Here is a 19,043-nt window from a genome sequence, read left to right on the forward strand (position 1 = left end):
GCTGCAAAAACTTGCAACTTGTGGTCTCCTTGATTGTGAAATGAGCAATTTATATAGAGTTTTAGATTTTTCCAGTAGCTTATTTAGTAGCTCGTCCATGAGAACAGGTGTGTTAAACTTGCAATTATTCTTGTGCTGAATTTTGAGTACAGAAAATACGGTGTTTTGATGAAGAAGAATACTTCATAGCAGTTCTAACTTTTTTACTATCAGAATATAATGTTGCACTTTTTCATAGAACTATGCCTTTGCTAAGGATGGCAACGGGTCGGGTTTGGATCGGATGGTGTGTCTGGGCACCCAAAACCAAAACCCGAATTTAAAATCCAAACCAACACCGATTCGAGTAAAAATCCTTTCTCAAAATCAAATCCGCGGACACCCGAAATCCGATTGATACCCGAAACTCGTTTTATATGGCCATATAGTAAGAGCAATAAGTACTTCTGATTATACATATATAGTTATATACATGATATATATAATATTCACACATATAAAACAAGAGGCAATAAATAGTAAATAATTTTCTAAGTCAATTTAGAATAAATTTGATAGTTTAAATAAATAAATGTATTATTAAGTATACTATATAACATGAGTTTTTATTTGAAACAGATATCCATTGGGTATCCACGGGTGAAAAACCAAACCGTAACCCAAACTCGAAAACCGTGGGTGAAAAATCATCCTTGAATCCAAACCCGCTAGACTTGAAAACAACAAATATCCGATCCGAACCCGCCCCGTTGCCATCCCTAGCCTTTGCTCTTTGCGTGGTCGTGCAATAGCTGTATTGTCGATTACTTGGCGCTCATTTTTTCCTTCTTCTACCTACCTCTTCTCTTTTTCTTCCTTCTCCTCCTCGGGTCCTTTTATTTTTTTTTCTCTTTTTCATCTATGATTAAAAATTATTATAGAGCTTTGTGGGGGCTCCATAGGCTGCATGGGGTATGGGGGCTCCGGCCCCCACACTAGATCGGGCCCTGGCAACATAACAAGATATTGATTTGTATGTTAAACCGTGTGTGGTTGTTTCTCTTTCTTGTTCCCTTGGCTTTAGTGCTTAGATGCTCATTGTTACTTTAGCAAACAACTAATTCCAAATTGCAATGCCGTCAAATATGCATGACTACATAAAGGCCATTTGGCCAGCATTTGTGTTCAAATTGATCGAGTAAAAAAATGGAGGCTTGGTCCGAGTTTGATAGCTCTATCCATGTAGAATAACTTGGGGGCATCAATCCAAAAGGATGTATTATTGGTTTATTGGTGTCGGTTTGTGTAACGGCATACTATTGTCAATTTGGCGTTCCATTAGAGATTCCTATGTGAAAAGGATCTATGAGGAGACAAGTGAAAAGATACACTCCATTTCGTCCCCTTGAAATGCCAAAACTCGACCGGGGGGATAAAACGGACCCCACCCGTATTTGATTAAGAGGAAGCGACTTCGGCTCCTCATTCAGCCGAGAAATCCCCCGAACCCTGGTCCATATCCACAAGGATCATGTCTTGCGACGAGCACAGCGAGGGAGATTTTTTACCCCACAGACCGGAAATTCGTCCCACGTGGGATTCGAACTCCGGCCGCGGGGTGCCGTCGGCACCAACCGACCAACCGGTCGTAGGAACCTTAGGCCTTGAAATGCCAAAACGAAGAAAAAGATTGGAGAACAAATGTCATGATCCGAGATTACTCGTAACATCTAATAAAAATATAAATCCCTAACATTCTTAGATTCAGAAAAAAGATTCTCGTGTAATAGAGGTCGAACTCATAGGAAAAGGCACTAAATATGTGCCCCAAAAAAAAGTTAAATAAAATAAATTAAAAGACCATAAAAATCCGGAAGATGAAGGATAAAAAAGATTTAAAAAAACAGAGAGCTGTTGCTAGCATATTCCTACATGAACAATGAACCCATTAAATTCAACATGATCCAATGATCCATAAGGAGACATGAACAAGTCCAAACACGGACACGTCGCCCAGGGCCAGGAACATGCTCCCTGCTGCTTTGCTCACGACGCAGAAAAGAGGCGATGAACAGGTGTATCAGGAAAAAACAATTTGATACCTGCACTGCATGCCTCCAAATTTCCTGACGGGCACGCCATTTATTCTACGCATATCCTGTCGCCCCCCGACTTTTTCAGCGTGACACTATTCTATAATCCAAGTGGTTTGCCGAGCTGCCTGCCTGTCCATCGAGCAAGCTTATCCTAAATCGAGAAAAAATGATTTAAAATAAAAAAGATTAAGCAAGAGAAAAAAAAGGATAGGGAGAGCTGTTGGCGGGTAGAAATGGCGGCCAGCGACTTCCCGCCACATCGCTCTCTGTTTTGGAATCTTTCGCTGTTCCTGAGCAGCACCGCGGCTCATTGACGCACGCGCCGCGCTGCTGGTGCTTCAGGGTTCAGAGAACTGGGCTGCTACTCTGCTAGTGGGGGAAGGTGCGGATCACATGGGTTCAGACATGCAGACGAATCTTTTGAAATATTTGCAGGTTTAAATTCAAATTCGGTAAGCTCTCCTTAAGCATGGTGGCTCCTTAAGTCTTTGGTCGCAGCCATGCTAATTGCTCAGTCAGAAGATCAGCAACTACGGCTTATCAATTTCATTTTGTCAGAAAGGACAGGATTTCTTGGGAGAATATGTATGATGAACTTGAACCCAAAGTCGGCGTGGGGCCGTTTTAGCTTGGTAGGTAGGGTGAAAAACAAGTCCTTCGCGAATGATTAGTCCGGATGGCAGATGTGTATAAACTTGCATTTTGAAAGTGTATGTCAAGAAAGTAGCATCAACTTTTCTACCAAGCTGGCTAGAATGATAGGATCTGAAGACGAAATGGTGGCAGAAAGAACACAGGCGATGTGTGCTATTGTGGACTGGGCAGATCTCTCTCTTTCTCAGAGGGACAGGTCACCATGGCTTTTGGTGAACGTGCACCAGATCCTAGATAATTTTTGACAAAAAAAAAGTGACCAAAGGTGAGGAAGGGGCCGGTATTTAAAAATATAAGAAAAAAAGGCAAAAACATTAATTCAAACCGTCAAGTCACAAGTGCCTGCTCAAGTATCAAAAAAAGGTATTACGTTCAAAAAGTATAAAAAAGGCAGTATTGGCAGATCATAATTGAGGAAAAATAAAACTAAAAGGATGATTATTGACTGAATAAAGGAAAAGAGAAGGGTAGAGAGCCTCCCATGTGCCCCATCGGAATGATCAAATCGGCTTCACCTTTCACACAAAGTCATTCTAACATCATAGCCTAGCCTTTGGACCCCTGTGACCTGACAATCTCTTTGGCGTAGCCGTAGCCCGTAGCCTCGAGCCTCTCCTTACCTCACAAACGAAGAAACGGCCATTCCGGCAAAGAATTGATTGCTCATCTCTGAAAGACGCCCCAACCGTTTCTACCTATAGTATTTACTTCGCACATTTTTTTTTCAAAAGACTGCAGTTTGAGTCAATTTCTGAAAGGCGTAATAACTAAGCAACTAAAAAGGCAGGATGTCATTCTTCTGTTTTTTTACAAAAATGTAAAACATTGTGATGAATTCCCATATATTTCACCGGGAAATAATAATACTCTATTCAAAAATTAGTAAACGCTTTCTAGTTTTGGGCCTAACCATGTTGGGCTAGGCCGTACCGGAGGCTGCCCTTTTGTAACTTGGCCCAGCTGTGAACCGGCCTCAGGGCTCAGGCATTCTTTGTTGGAGTGCAATATGGCTAGGTGTGTTTGGTCCTTGGCAAGAGAGGAGACTGTTGAGCATATATGCAACATCCAAGAGCAAAATGGGAAGGCATGGCTAGCAGCAGTCATCTCCTCTCTGCCGATGGAGGAGTCAAGAAGAACAATGGTGACATTGTGGGCGCTTTGGCATGCTAGGAGGAAGGCTGTTTATGAAAATATATTTCAAAGCCCACTATCGACACACAGTTTTGTGGAGAGGTTTATTGCTGATTTAGATCTCTTAAAATCACAATCGGTGGTTAGGCAAAGGACTGCAACTAGTACACCGAGGTGGTTTCCTCCCCCAAGTGGAATGTCAAAGCTTAACATTGATGCTGCTCTGTCCAAAAACTCAAGGACAGCCTCAGTGGCGGCGGTCGCTAGAGATGGGGCAGGAGTTTTCCTCTGTCGCTAGAGATGGGGCATCAGCAGTGGTTATGCACGGAATCTCTGAGCCGGAAACGTTGGAGGTGCTGGCGCTTGTAACATCCCAAAAATCCATAAAATTAAATCACGCGCTAAGTTATTTTCAAAATTATTTTTCATCGTTGAGCTCAAGACCCTCCTAAAGCCCTAAACCCTAAATTACGGGAATTTTTCCTATCCCGAACAACCGATGTCCCATCTCCTTTTTCCTCTCCGCGCGACGCGCTGCGTGTCGCCCGACAACGCGCGCGTGGCCGACAGCCGCGATCGACGCCGCGATCAGCGCCAGCAAAAATCCCTCCCTCTCTCTCTTTTTCTCTTTCTCCTCTCCTTTTTTCTTTTTCCTTTTTCCTTTTCTTTTTCCCATATTTCTTTTCTCTTTTCTTCTTTTCTTTTCTTTTCTTTTCTTTCCTTCTCTCTCCTTCCTTTCTCCTCTGCGCGCGCTCGGCCCGGCCCCCCTCGCTTCCTGCCCGCACGTGCCGCTCCGCAGCCCGCTCGGCGCACCGCCCCTCCTACCCGTGCGCACGACCCCGGCCGCCTCCTGCTCCACCCGGCCACGCTCCCCACCCCTGCACGCGCGCCCCACCCCGGCCGGCCCACGCGCGGCCCGTGCACGCCCACGCGCGGCCCGTGCACGCCCACGCGCGCGTGCACCGCCGCCTGCTGCTCTCTGCCTCGTCGCGAAGGCCGCCGCTGCACGCACGAGCTCGCCACTCCGCTCGGCGCCGCCCGTGCGCGCACCCGCGCCCGCACCGCCTTTGCCCCTCTGCGCGCCACGACGCGGCTGCCTGACCAGCGCCGGCCCTGCTCCCCGCCATCACCGCCGCGCCGCTCGTCGAGCAGAGCCACGCCGCGACGCCCACCTGCCCACGCACGCGCGTGCACTGCTCGCCCCGCCTTGCCGCTCGCGCCAAGCACAGCGCCCGCCCCCCACGTGCCCACACGCCTGCCTGACTCGTCCCGTCCCGCCTCGCCGCTTGCGCCGCTCCACAACGGCTGCAAGCAGCCGGAGCGCCATTAAAGGCACTCCGCGCCGCTCACCGGCCACCCTCACCGCCGCGACCCTCCTCCACCGACCTAAATCGCCTATAAAAGGGCTCCCCGCGCAGCTCCCCACCCCCCACAAGCTCCACCGCCACCCTCAGCTCTCTCCCAAGCCACGCAGCGCCGCCGCCGCAAGCTTGCTCCACCGCCGCGCCTGCCTCCCGTGGACCGACCTCCCTGCTCCACTCCAATCCAAGGTGAGCGGGGGAAATTGAGCCCCCGAGTCCCCTGGTGCTCCTCCCCCACTCCCTGGCCGCCGACGAGCTCTGCAGTGCTGGCCCAGCGCCACCCGCCGCCGCCGGCCGTCGCGGCCAAGCCACCTCGGGCCGCCTCTGGCCGAGCCGCGGCCAGGGATCAAACCCCCACACCTCCCTGCCTCTTTCCCCATGCATCCCGACCACCCCCGAGCCCCCAGGCCGCCGGCCCTGGCCGCTGCCGGCGAGCCGCCCTCCCTCCCCTCTTCTGCGGTCGGGAGGAAGGAGAGGGGGCACATTTGCCCAAAACCCCCTCCTCTCTATTCAATTTAATTAAGAATCCTTCCACTTTGTGGCCTTTTGCAAATAAAGCCCCATCCTTTATTATATTTACAAATGAACCCTCCACTATATAAACTTATTTATAAATAGAACCCTACCCTTTTCCATAATAACCCAAACCTTCCCCGAAATTCTAATCAAGTCCTTTCACTAATTACAAGCAAGTCCCTGAACCCTTGTTTAACCCCTAAACCTTTATACAACCTATCATTTCATGCGCCAAACGACCTCGGATCGACCTAAAACTTTATCACGCCTCTCATAACATAGTTTTGACCGTGCCATTAGGAAACCACCCAAAAATATTACTCCGAACTCCATATCTTAACTGTTTCCGATTCGAGCTCAACGATAAAACTTTTATTTCTGTTTCTTGATTGTGTGCATGTTTGTATACGTCGTAGATCACGGTGTGAACGAGGGAGAACCCGTCGACGAGCAGTACTGTGAGCAGGCGAACGAGGACCAGTTCCGCGACCCCGAACCCGAAGGCCAGTGCTTCGATCAGGACCTCCCGGAAGGATTTGAAGACGGCAAGTTCAATCCCATCCTTTGATGCAGGCTTTTGTCCTAGTTTTTATAAACACAACCTATTGGCCTATTTTAGAAAATTGCATATATTTTGCCTGCTGAAAACATGGTTGGATAGCTACCCCTTGATTTGTTATACCCATTCCTTGACCACCTAGATTAATGTCTGAATGTGTTTTGTTTGGACGTTAATCGCCGCTAGAACGCTTAGGATCTTATACACAATACAACTTGTTTTTATAAAGAAAAGGTGTGTGTGGGAAGGGATAAAAGTGGAATTTTCGAAAGATAAGTTTAGACGGGATGGATGGCATTTCTGTGTGATTTGCCGATTGGTGTGCTCGTGCCTGTGTGGCAGGGCAAGGAAGGGAGATATCCATCTTGTCACAATTAAGGACCGAGTTGGTGTGTCATCTCACCTAACTCTACTATCGTGCAAACCACTCGACCGTTGAGTGGGCAACGGCTTAGCATAAACCCCACTAGTTAGTCTGATAGCCATCAGGAGAGCTGAGAGCAACGGGTGATCAAGGAGAAGGGATTAACTCTGTGTGACTTATGCCCCGGTTAAAACCTCTGTGATAGGTCAATGACCCCTTGGTGGATCCCGTGATGTCTAGTCAGGTCTAGCTAAGGTGGGTAATGACTTTGTTGGGATCTGCACCGACACTACGGTGATCGTGTTGTGGTACCCACTTGTGGGTAAAGTTGCACACTTCTGCATAGTTAAAACCTATCCGAATAGCCGTGCCCACGGTACTGGGCGAGTTACGGTGTGGTCACATAACTAGTGTTTATTTTGGGATGGGTTGGTGTGAGTTGTTTCGGAAATGTGTCCGGCAGTTGTGCCGTGTGCTACGGCGGATGAGGAGTCCGGTAGCAGCTTAAAACTTGGATCTTGTGTGGATCAACCCTTCGTGTTACTCGGTACAAGAAAACTGGTTTTCGAAATGCTTTCTCTCAAACGAACACATGCATAAAATCTAGTTTTCCGCAAAAGTAAACCTTAACCTTATCCTTGAATTACCCTGTGCATTATATTATGTTATTCCCCCTCCGTGGGTGTGGTTGGACATGCTGAGTACGTTTGTACTCACCCCATCCTTTATTTTTACAGAAGAAGATCCAGATTTTGTTCCTGACGACATTGAGTAGGGGTACCGTCCTGCACCCAGCCTTGCCTGTGGATTAGGGTCACCCGCAGGAGATACCGCATGGCGCAAGACTCTGATGATCCCCTTTTTATAATTAATATCGTTGTGTGGGTGTGGGTTTTAATCCTCGCGATAGTGGCGCTTCTATGCCCATTATCGCGTAGAGTTGTATGGTGATGAACCATCTGATGTAATAAATGTGTCATCAGCCTCCTGGGACTGATGTTTGTGTCACATTTAAGTCTTCTCTTATGAGGGGACGCTTCAGGTGATATCAGTGTCGTAGGTTGACCGTAAGACGTGACCCTAGGAGCGAAACCCATTTTCAGGCCCTTTCACACTAGGACCTTTCTTTCCTTAATCCTTCTTTCGCACAAACACTCACCACTGGTTCTTGCCTTGTTCCAGATGGCTGACAATGGATGGATTGGCGGAATCTGTCACGCAGAGTCCGGCCTTTCTAAGTTATTGATACTCAACCTGGAACATATTGGAGTGGTGGACCCACCAGAGTACGTCTACCGGGAGTACGACTCCAAGGGCACTCTTCGGTGCGACGTGATGATTTTCGTGGGAAAGAGCACCCGCTACCCTGATGTGGATCCCTGGTTCATCTCCACCACTGGATTTTGTTTCCCTGACACCTACCGGAAAGCCGCCCGTAAAGCTCTCCGACGTCTGTGTGTGATCTACAAGCATCATCTTCAGAAGACTCCTATGGGATTTTCCCACCTACTGAAGGAAGAGGACGCACATGGATTGCTCGGATGAGAGGACTTGGAAGAGAAGAAGAAGACCTAGAAGATACGGTCTCCCACCTATCCATCTATCTCACCGGCCTGGATGAGCTCTACCGCGAACAAGCGGCACAACTGAAGCAACCAGTCCACATAGCAGAAAAGGCAACCCAAGAACTGGATGAACAACGGACAAGAGCCGCATGCGCCGAGTACTCCCTAGCCCCTCTCCAAGCCCAAATGCAAGAATGTGAGGCAGAACTGGAAGAACAACGGACAAGAGCCGCACGCGCCGAGAATTCCCTAGCCGCTTTCCAAGCCCGAATGCAAGAATACGAGGCTTGCAGAGGAATAGGTGGGTGGATAGAGGAAGAAGAAGAAGAACCCGAAGAAACCCAATGGGATGTAGGCACTCAGACCGAAGAAGAAGAACCCGAAGAAACCCATTGGGACATAAGCACTCAGACTGAAGAGGAAGAACCCGAAGAAACCCATTGGGATAGGGGTACTCAGACTGAAGATGATGTGATGGGTCAGTGTCTTCCACTGAAGAAGCGCCCTATCAGGATCGAGGAAGAATCCCCATGATAGGAGTAGCACCCCAAGCTAGAACCTTTGCCCTAATAATCGTGTATCCATGAAGTCTGTATCCCACCATGTTGCAATAATAAATATCATCTACTCCCTTTGTGTACCCCAAATAATTGTGCAAGTTTATTCACCCTATCTTTGTTTTCAGATGGCTGAGGAAGGATGGACCCAGGGCAATTGCCAAGCTGCACCTGACTTCCCCGTCCTCTTGATCAACGCCCTAGAAAGCCTTGGCGTCACGGAACGCCCAAGGTACTACAGCAGAGAGTACGAGCATCATGGCACTCTCCGCTGCAGGGTAATCCTAGTCATCGCCAGAAGTGATCGCTACCCCGACATCCAGCCATGGCGAGTGACCGCTACGGGATTTAGGCACCAAGACACCTATCCCTTGGCCGTCAGAAAGGCACTCCGTTACCTGTGCCGGATTTTTGAAAGACACCTCGCTTCCACACCAATGAGGTTCTTTCCGCCGGCCATCAGGACCCCCGTCTGGGAGGCACGCATGAGAAGTCTAGAACGGCGCCGCCATGAAGAAAACCCCCTGTACCAAGTGGCTACTTACCTAGCCTCCTTGGATCAGCTCTTTGAGGAGCAAGCCAACATTCTGAGGCAGCAGACCCATCGAGCCGAGCAAGCAGAGCTCGCGGTGAGACTGCAACAGATACGAGCAGCCCAAGCCGAGGCAAGAGCCGCAGCTGCAGTCAGCAGTGAAGTAGTTGCTCAGGACAGCCTCAGACAATCCCGAGACCGGCGTATGCAAGAATGGACCAGAAGTGGAACCCCAGTCCCGGCAATTGGGGAAGACCAAGTTCTACTCGGGACACCCGTCATAGGATGGGGACCACTCGTGATAACCCAACAAGCCCCACTCGAGAACCCTGAAAGGTCTACTGCCGCCGATGAAGGAGGAGCTGCTACGCAACCCTTGGCAAATGGAAACCTAGAGGACGGCGAGCAAGAACTACTCGCACCTACCGCCCCGGAAGAAGGCTCGCCCCGCGAGTAGGATGCCCGACGCCATCCTAGTGTTGCACCCTCCCAGCCCCACTGGTTTGAGTTGTAACCTTAAGTGTGAACCTGTACCCGGACGTGTAGTACGCGTTTTAGTCCTACCCCGTGTTGTACCCTCCCTTGCGATAATAAAGTTGTGTGTGCTTGTTGTTTGCTGTGATTGTGTGCTTGTTGGTTCTTTGCTTATCGGCAGAAGGTAGATTCTGCCTTTTCAAAAATATGAATTAAACAACTTAAACATCACTTAATCCCAATCTCACAAAAACTCTACCCAATCTACAGATGGCTTCCCGAAGCGTTACAAGGGCCTCCCACATTCGGAACCCTGCAGTCGCTGGTACGGGAGTGCAACCCAATGGACAGAACCCTCCCCAGGATGAACAGGAAGTGAGCCAGAACCGAGGAGAAAATCAAGGAGAAGTGCCACTGCCACCATGTAGGATCAAGAAAACCGACTAGAGGGGGGCTGAATAGGCGGTTTAAAATCTAAAGCCAACAACACTAGAGAAATTTAATTAGTAACAAAGGAAAGCCCTATGTCATGCTATTGCTATCTCTTAATGGGTTTGCAACCTAGGGTGACAAGATACAAATCAAGCTCTAGTAAAGTAAATTGCTCAAAGTAAAAACAAGAATTAAAGTGAGCAAGAGAAGTAACCAAACTTGACACAAGAATTTATCCCGTGGTGTCGATGACTTGCCGGTCACCCCTAATCCATGTTGAGGTGGATTCCAAGAATCAACCGCTCCTCTATCAAGAACCTCTTGATCTTGAGCCGGCTTGAATCAAGGAACCGCTCCACACCTTGATTCCACTAGAGTTGCTCTTCACCACTCCGGTGAGGTGAGCACAAGACCTCTCACAACCGAAATTGGGGCTCCTCAACAATCTCCTTGGAGGAGCTCCACGAAATCCTCTTCTCCAAGCCGTCTAGGGAGCGCCAACTCCCAAGAGTAACAAGTTGATGACGCTTGCTTGAAGTTTCCCTAATGCCACAAAGCTCAAACTCTTGATGCAATGCACTAGGAAGCTCTCACACTCTCAAGAATGCAATCTCTAAGAAAGTATGTGTGAGAGAGGGATGTCTTAGCTCTATGATGTCAAGTATGCAGTCCAAATGGCCAAGAGAAGCACCCAATGGCCGGGCATTGGGTATATATAGACACCCCTTCAAAAACTAGCCGTTACACTCTTTTCTGCGAAGTCGCGGACCGTCCGCGTTTCAAAAACCGGACTGTCCGCCGTTATAAACCAGTGAGTCAGAGTGCATTTAATGCGTGTCAGAACTAGCCGTTAAGCCCTGGCGGACCGTCCGCGCCCCAGTGGCGGACCGTCCGTAGTTATGAGATCTGACTTACCAGAGACAAACATGCTCTCTGGTACAAAAACGAATTAGCCTGCGGACCGTCCGCGCCCCAAGTGCGGACCGTCCGCAGTTCACTTTTCAGCCCAAACCAGAGAAACAACCTCTCTGGTACAAATCTGACATTAGTCGGCGGACCGTCCGCTCCCCATGGGCGGACTGTCCTCCGTTCAACTTTGAAGCCCACCAGAGAGACACCCTCTCTGGTACATTTTTGAAATATAGTGGCGGACCGTCCGCCCACCTGGGCCGGACCGTCCGCCCACCTGGGCCGGACCGTCCGCCAGCCCACTAGAGCCTCTGCAAGCTCTCTGGAACGAGAGCGGACTGTCCGCCCCTCGGGTGCGGACTGTCCGCCGTTACTCAGTCAGCTCTCAAACTTAGTCTTTTTCAAATCTTTTCAAAACGCCGTTAGCCCTCATGCATGCAACTAGACATTTTGAGCAAAATGGCACTAAGGACCCGTCAAGCATGAGTACACAACCCCTCTTGATAGTACGGCTATCTATCCAACAAATCCGGTCACTTTTCATCCACTAAACGCCTTGTGACCAGTAAAATACAAAAACCCTATTTATACCTTTGCCTTGAGCCCGAGCTTTGCTCATCATCTCCAAAACTCCATACATTCACAACAAAATCTCTTTCATTCGTGGATCAACCTATACTCATTATCTCAAATGAAATTGTTAATACACAAACCGTTGTCATTAATTACCAAAACTCGAATTAGGGGCCTAGATGCTTTCAATCTCCCCCTTTTTGGTAATTGATGACAATACTAAATTTTGGAGTGATAAAAGTGTTCAAGTCAACTTTATACACTAGGCATAAAGTGGACTTGGAATTGAACTTTGGAAGAACTTACTCATTTTCTTGAAAATTTCAGAATATGGGATGAATAAATTCACCAAGTTCGATGAGTAGAGAGAACTCTCCCTTGATATGTGCATATAAATTTACATGAATACCAAGTACATATATATATATATTTGAAACTTTTGACGGAGTTTTCCCTACAAGTGGAAATCGAAGCATACAAGATACAAGATATATATGATATGAATTTTAGCTTGGTTAGCACAATCTCACAACCACAAGATGAACATAAATAGATAAGAATAACACAAACCAACATAGTTCATCACACATTACAAACCAAATGTTCACATCCAAACACAAGTCTCAAATCGAGTTCATGCAAGACACAAATCATAAACATGTAATGCAATAGAACAACACAAATAAGCACGAGTAGCAAGCGGAAGCCGAAAGCGAATGATCTCCATGAGAAGTCCATGAGCTCCCCCTAGATCCAAGCACTCCAAAGCTCCTTCTCCCCCTTTGGCATCAATTGCCAAGAAAGTCAATCCATCGGCGGCGGAGGAGGCGGTGGTGGGTAGAATGGCTGGTGCGGGTAGAACTCTGGAGGCGGCACTGGAGCCGGAAATACTGAGTAGAAGTGGTCCGCAAAACCGGTGAAGGCTGTGCTGAAAGTATCAAAGCGCTGCTCTAGCTGCTCCTGCCTCTGCTCAAGCTGTTCAACCTGCTCAGAAGAGGGCAAATCCTCAAAGCGTGAGTCAAGAGCTGCTATGTCTGAGTGTAAACTCTCCTGAACCCCCTGCATCTGAGCCATCATGGGCTGGAACATTTGCTGCTGCATGTTCTGGAAGTTGAGGTTCATCTTATTCTGCATCTGATCAGCCAACCCCGCAATCTGAGAGGACATGCTCTCCTGCATGGATGCAAAGTACGGGTCAAAGTAGCCAGCTGGAGGAGCCCACTGCTGCTGTACTGGAGGATGCGGTGGTGGCATGGCATGCTGAGCTGCAGCTGCTCCCATGTGAGCATCATCATCACTATCATCATCCTGCCCCTGTGCTTCAGCATCCATATCATCTCCAGGGAAAGGAGTCAAAGGCCTCAAAAGAAAGCATTGTCATTCTTGAATGGCCTGAAAGGAGTGTGTTTACTTTCACATATCCCTCTGAAGCTAGACTTAACCTTGATGATGGACATAATGTATGGAGCGAAATATAAGTTCATCTCCATGTTAAGCCTTAAATCTGCAAGTTGATCCATGATAAGAGCAATGACATTTATTCTATTTCCGTTCATGACATGAGATATAACATTCCAATAGTGCCCTCTAATCTTGTCCTTGTTTCCACTCTTAAGCATGAATGTGACTCTGACAATCTTATTAATCACTGCAGGATGATGCCTCAGACCCTGAGTGCCCCCAAAGCTTCTAGCAATTCCAAGATGTGCAGGCTCATAGAACATGGGGTAGTCATTCTCATCTAGAGGGTTTTCTAACACAACATTCATACTTTGCTCACTATTGATGAAATTATAATCCAACTGATTTGCCTCAGCAAACTGTGCAAATGTAGCATAATAGGTTCTCTTGCTAGTTGTCCACCGAAATATTTCCTCAACCATGTTGATCTCTAGAGTGGCATAGAACTGACGTATCACAGTTTCATTCTAATCACACCTATGCAGCAGAAAATTTGCTAACCCCATTTGCTGAAATCTATCTACTAGATCAGACATGACTTGTTGTTGTCTCATATAGCCTAGGTCAATGGTCTGTTGTTTGAATACATTCTTCTTAACTAGATGACCAAAGTAAGCATCTTTTTGTACCTCAGTTTTGAAGAAGAGGATGTTTGTGTTACGAGGCAAGCTGAACTGATCCACTGCTCTTGCATTGGCATAGCTCTCTGCAGTCCACTGTCGGCTAGGTAGATCTAGCCTCATCAAATCTGTAACATCATCCTCAACCCCCTCAGTCTCTTCCTCTGAAGATTCATCACCTGCATCTCCCACTGAAGATGCTGCAGCCATCTCACTGAGATTTGGAGCATAATCCACATCATCGGAGTCATCACTGTCTCTTTGTCTTTTGGAAGTCATTGCCTTCTTGATTTTAGAAGCAGTGGCCTTGATGATCTTCCGGGGTGGCCTGAGATCAAGATTTAACCATAAGAACAATTACTAAAGCAATAGAACCAATCCATAATGATATAAGTCAGTTCAGCATTCATCTGAAAAATTTGACACTGGCGGACCGTCCGCACTTCTGAACGCGGACCGTCCGCGGTTCATGAACTACCACTGCGGACCGTCCGCGTCCAGGAGGCGGACTGTCCGCGACCCATCTGTTCTGCGCAGGAACACAAAATCGCCCTCAACTTTGATTCACCCATATTTTGAGTTTCGATTCAAATCCACCAACCAAATTTTAACTATAGCATCTCCTCATCACTAGGAACAAGATCCCCCAAGTATTTTTAAGAATCCATGGTCCAAAAACAGATTGGAGCATCTAACCCTAACTCTTTCCAATAAAGAAATCCAAGAACAAGAGTTAGGGATTCGTTAAAATACCGGGAGGACATGATGCTCAAACTTGAGAAGAGTCCGGGGATGTTCTCGGACCGTCCGGGAACCACGCCAAAAATCCTTGACCTTGTCGTCTCCCCCACGTGCTTGAGAGAGAAAGAGAGAGAGCTTTTTTGATGTTGTGTGCGGTTTGGTGGAGAAGAGTGAGAGGGACATCCATTATAAGTCAAGTCTGGCCGACCCCACCATTCTGTCCAGTCGCGGACTGTCCGCGGTATCCTGGCGGACCGTCCGCCATTGAATCTTTACACTGACACCCGACCGAAACCGCCTCTGGCGAATTCTGCCCAGCACAGGTGGACCATCCGCGGTCCATTGGCAGACTGTCCGCGGTAAAATTTTGCGGTTGAGAACTTCTCTGCAGAGCCTCTGGTGAACAAGTCACATGAACGGCGGACTGTCCGCCTCTTACCCGCGGACCGTCCGCAGTACCAAATTTCAGACAGTCCAGAATTTTGCCAACTTTCTCAATTCCAACTACAATTTGGGATCATTGCTCATATAAAAATCCAAAAATCTCAAATCTTGCATGAAAACCTTCAAAAGACTCATATGAGCAAGTTACAACAATAATTCAAAAATAAATCGAGTAAAATCATGAAAACTCATAAATGGCTCAAAAATACCTCAAAAATTCAGAAAAAAGATACAAAGAGTGCATGAAAGAACCATATGCCACATGTGCTAGTTTTCAATCCACATTTGAGAAGTCAATGATGTTTAACTCATTTCTTAACTTGCAAAACCGATATTCATCCAAAGGCTTGGTAAATATATCGACTAATTGATCATCCGTGCCAATACCATCAATCTTGATATCACCCTTGTTCACATGATCTCTAAGAAAATGATGGCGGATATCAATATGATTGGTTCTTGAATGTTGAACCGGATTAGTAGCAATCTTCACGTCACTTTCATTATCACATAACAAGAGAATTTCATCAAATTTCACACCATAGTCAAGAAGAGTTTGCTTCATCCATAATAATTGTGCACAACAACTTCCGGCCGAAATATATTCCACTTCGGCGGTTAAAAGAGCCACGGAATTTTGCTTCTTTGATGACCAAGATACAAGAGATCTTCCAAGAAATTGACAACCACCGGAAGTGCTCTTCCTATCAACCTTGCACCCCGCATAATCCGAATCCGAGAATCCAACCAAATCAAAATGAGCAACCTTGGGATACCATAAACCAATATTAGGAGTATATTTCAAGTATCTCAAGATCCTTTTGACGGCGGTCAAATGACATTCTCTAGGTGCAGCTTGAAATCGTGCACACATGCAAACACTAAACATGATGTCGGGCCTAGATGCGGTCAAATAAAGCAAACTACCAATCATAGAACGGTAAAGCTTTTGGTCAACCGGGTTACCTCCCTCATCTAGGTCGAGATGCCCATTGGTGGCCATAGGAGTCTTGATTGGTTTTGCATCTTCCATACCAAATTTCTTCAAGATATCCTTCACATATTTTGATTGACACACAAAGGTGCCTTCCTTGAGTTGCTTGATTTGAAGTCCAAGAAAGAAACTCAATTCGCCAATCATGGACATCTCAAATTCCCTAGACATCATTTCACCAAATTCCTCACAAAAACTTGGGTTAGTTGAACCAAAAATAATATCATCAACATAAATTTGACAAATAAATAAATCTTTACCAATATCTTTAGTGAACAAAGTAGTGTTAACCTTACCAATTTTGAAGCCCTTAGAGATTAGAAAGTCCCTCAATCTTTCATACCAAGCTCGTGGAGCTTGCTTAAGACCATAAAGAGCTTTAGAGAGCTTGTATACATGATTTGGCTTCTTTGGATCTTCAAAACTGGGAGGTTGCTCAACAAAAACAAGTTCACTAATCTTGCCATTCAAGAAAGCACTTTTCACATCCATTTGAAAAAGTTTTATGTTAAGAGAGCAAGCATAAGCTAATAATATTCTAATAGCTTCTAATCTAGCAACGAGAGCGAAAGTTTCACCGAAATCCAAACCTTTGACTTGAGTGAAGCCTTGAGCTACCAATCTTGCCTTGTTTCTCACAACCATTCCATCTTCATTTTGCTTGTTTCTAAAGACCCATTTAGTGCCAATAACATTATAATTTTTGGGCCTCTCAACTAGATCCCAAACTTGATTCCGGGCGAAATTATTTAATTCTTCATGCATAGCATTCACCCAATCCGGATCTCTCAATGCTTCATCTACACGGTTAGGTTCAAGAAAAGATATAAAAGAATAATGTTCACAAAATGAAGCAATGCGAGATCGAGTTTGAACACCCTTACTAATATCACCCATGATTTGATCCACCGGATGATCCTTTGCAAGAGTATGATGAATTCTTTGAGGAACAATGGGTTCTTGAGTTGATAGAGAAGGTGCACTAGATGAACCAACTTGATCTTGTACTTGAGAATCATCATTACTTGAATCTTGTACAATTTGTTGTGCTTGATCATTTGAGATAGAAGTTGAAGGATTAACTCTAATAGAAATAGAAGGACCATCTTCATCTTCATCTTCTTCTCTTGGTCTAACATCACCAATTGACATATTTTTCATTGTATTTCTCAAACCATCACTTCTCACATCATCAAGATTTTCTTGTTCATTATGAGATCCATTGGTTTCATCAAACTCAACATCATATGCTTCTTCAACAATGTCATGTGTTTTGTTGTAGACCCGATAAGCCTTGCTACAAGATGAATATCCAAGAAGAAAACCCTCATCACATTTGCTTTGAAACTTTGATAACCGAGTTCCCTTCTTGAGAATATAGCATTTGCAACCAAACACTCTAAAATATGAGATATTTGGCTTCCTTCCAATGAGCAACTCATATGGGGTCTTGTTATGAAATCTATGGCAATACAATCTATTAGAGGCATGACAAGCCGTGTTGATTGCTTCGGCCCAAAAGCTATCCGAAACATTGTATTCGGAGAGCATTGATCTTGCCATATCAATTAAGGTTCTATTTTTCCTCTCAACAAGACCATTTTGTTCCGGAGTGTACTTGGTTGAGAATTCATGCTTGATTCCTTTCTCATCACACCATTCCTCAACTCTTGTGTTTCTAAACTCACTTCCATTGTCACTCCTCACTTTCTTCACCTTGAGCTCAAATTCATTTTCGGCCCTTGTAAAGAATTTCTTGAATGTGTCATATGTATCGGCCTTGTCATGAAGAAAGAAAACCCATGTATATCTTGAGTAATCATCCACTACCACAAGACAATAGCAATTTCCACCAATACTTCTATAGGTTGTAGGACCAAATAAATCCATATTCAATAATTCCAATGGTCTCTCGGTTGACATGACACTCTTAGTGGAATGAGTGTTTGCAACTTACTTTCCGGCTTGACATGCACTACATAACTTATCTTTTTCAAACTTCACATTCTTCAAACCAACTACTAAGTCATGCTTCAAAAGTCGGTTGAGTTGCTTCATGCCAACATGACCAAGCCTTCTATGCCATAACCAACCCAAGGATGATTGAGTGAATAAGCAAGTGGATAAGTTTGCCTCTTTAGTAGCAAAATCCACAAGATATACATCCTCATGTCTAAATCCCGTAAAGATGTGATCTTTTCCATCCAAACTAGTCACTACAACATCATCTTTAGTGAAACTACACTTATATCCAAAATCACAAAGATGAGTGACCGCTAAGAGATTAAACTTGAGAGAATCAACCAACAATACTTTTGAAAGAGAATGATCACTTGAGATAGGAATTGTACCAACTCCTTTGATTTTGCCCCGGCTATTGTCACCAAAGATGATGTCACTATAGCCACCCACATTCTCATCTAGAGAGGAAAACATCATTGGATCTCCGGTCATGTGTTGAGTGCATCCACTATCAAGCACCCAATGTCTTCCTCCGGACTTGTAATCCACCTACAAAGAGGAAGTAACTCTTTTAGGTACCCAAACTTTCTTGGGTCCTTGAATGTTAGTGACCACGTTAGTGACCAAGACTTTTGACACCCAAATGGTATTCTTTTTAGCGCCATTTATAGGTATTCCAACAAATTTTGCACTAACATTGCCATTTGAATTTTTCATAAGAATGTAACTTGAATCAAAGGATATGACTTTCTTGTTGGTGCAATTCTTCTCAACATGTCCAACCTTCTTGCATTTTTCACAATATGGCTTACCACTACTCTTCACAAAAGTAGTTTTGGTTTGCACAAAAGCCTTCTTCCCTTTCTTAGGAATGTATCCAAACCCTTGCTTGTTCAAGGTGAACTTTTGGCTTGCCCAGCAATGATTAAACTTGGCTCTACTATCGTAGCACTTTCTCAAATCATTAGTCAAGCAAGTAATCTCTTTCTTTAACAAATCATTTTCCATAATGAGAGATTCATTGCAAGATGAGTTATCAACTTTGGTGCAAAAAGAACTAGTAGAGCTAGAGCCACAAGATTTATCATCAATTAAATCACAACTAACACCAATGCTCAA

This window comes from Panicum virgatum, chromosome 6K (genome assembly GCF_016808335.1).
Source record: "Panicum virgatum strain AP13 chromosome 6K, P.virgatum_v5, whole genome shotgun sequence".
NCBI lineage: Eukaryota > Viridiplantae > Streptophyta > Magnoliopsida > Poales > Poaceae > Panicum > Panicum virgatum.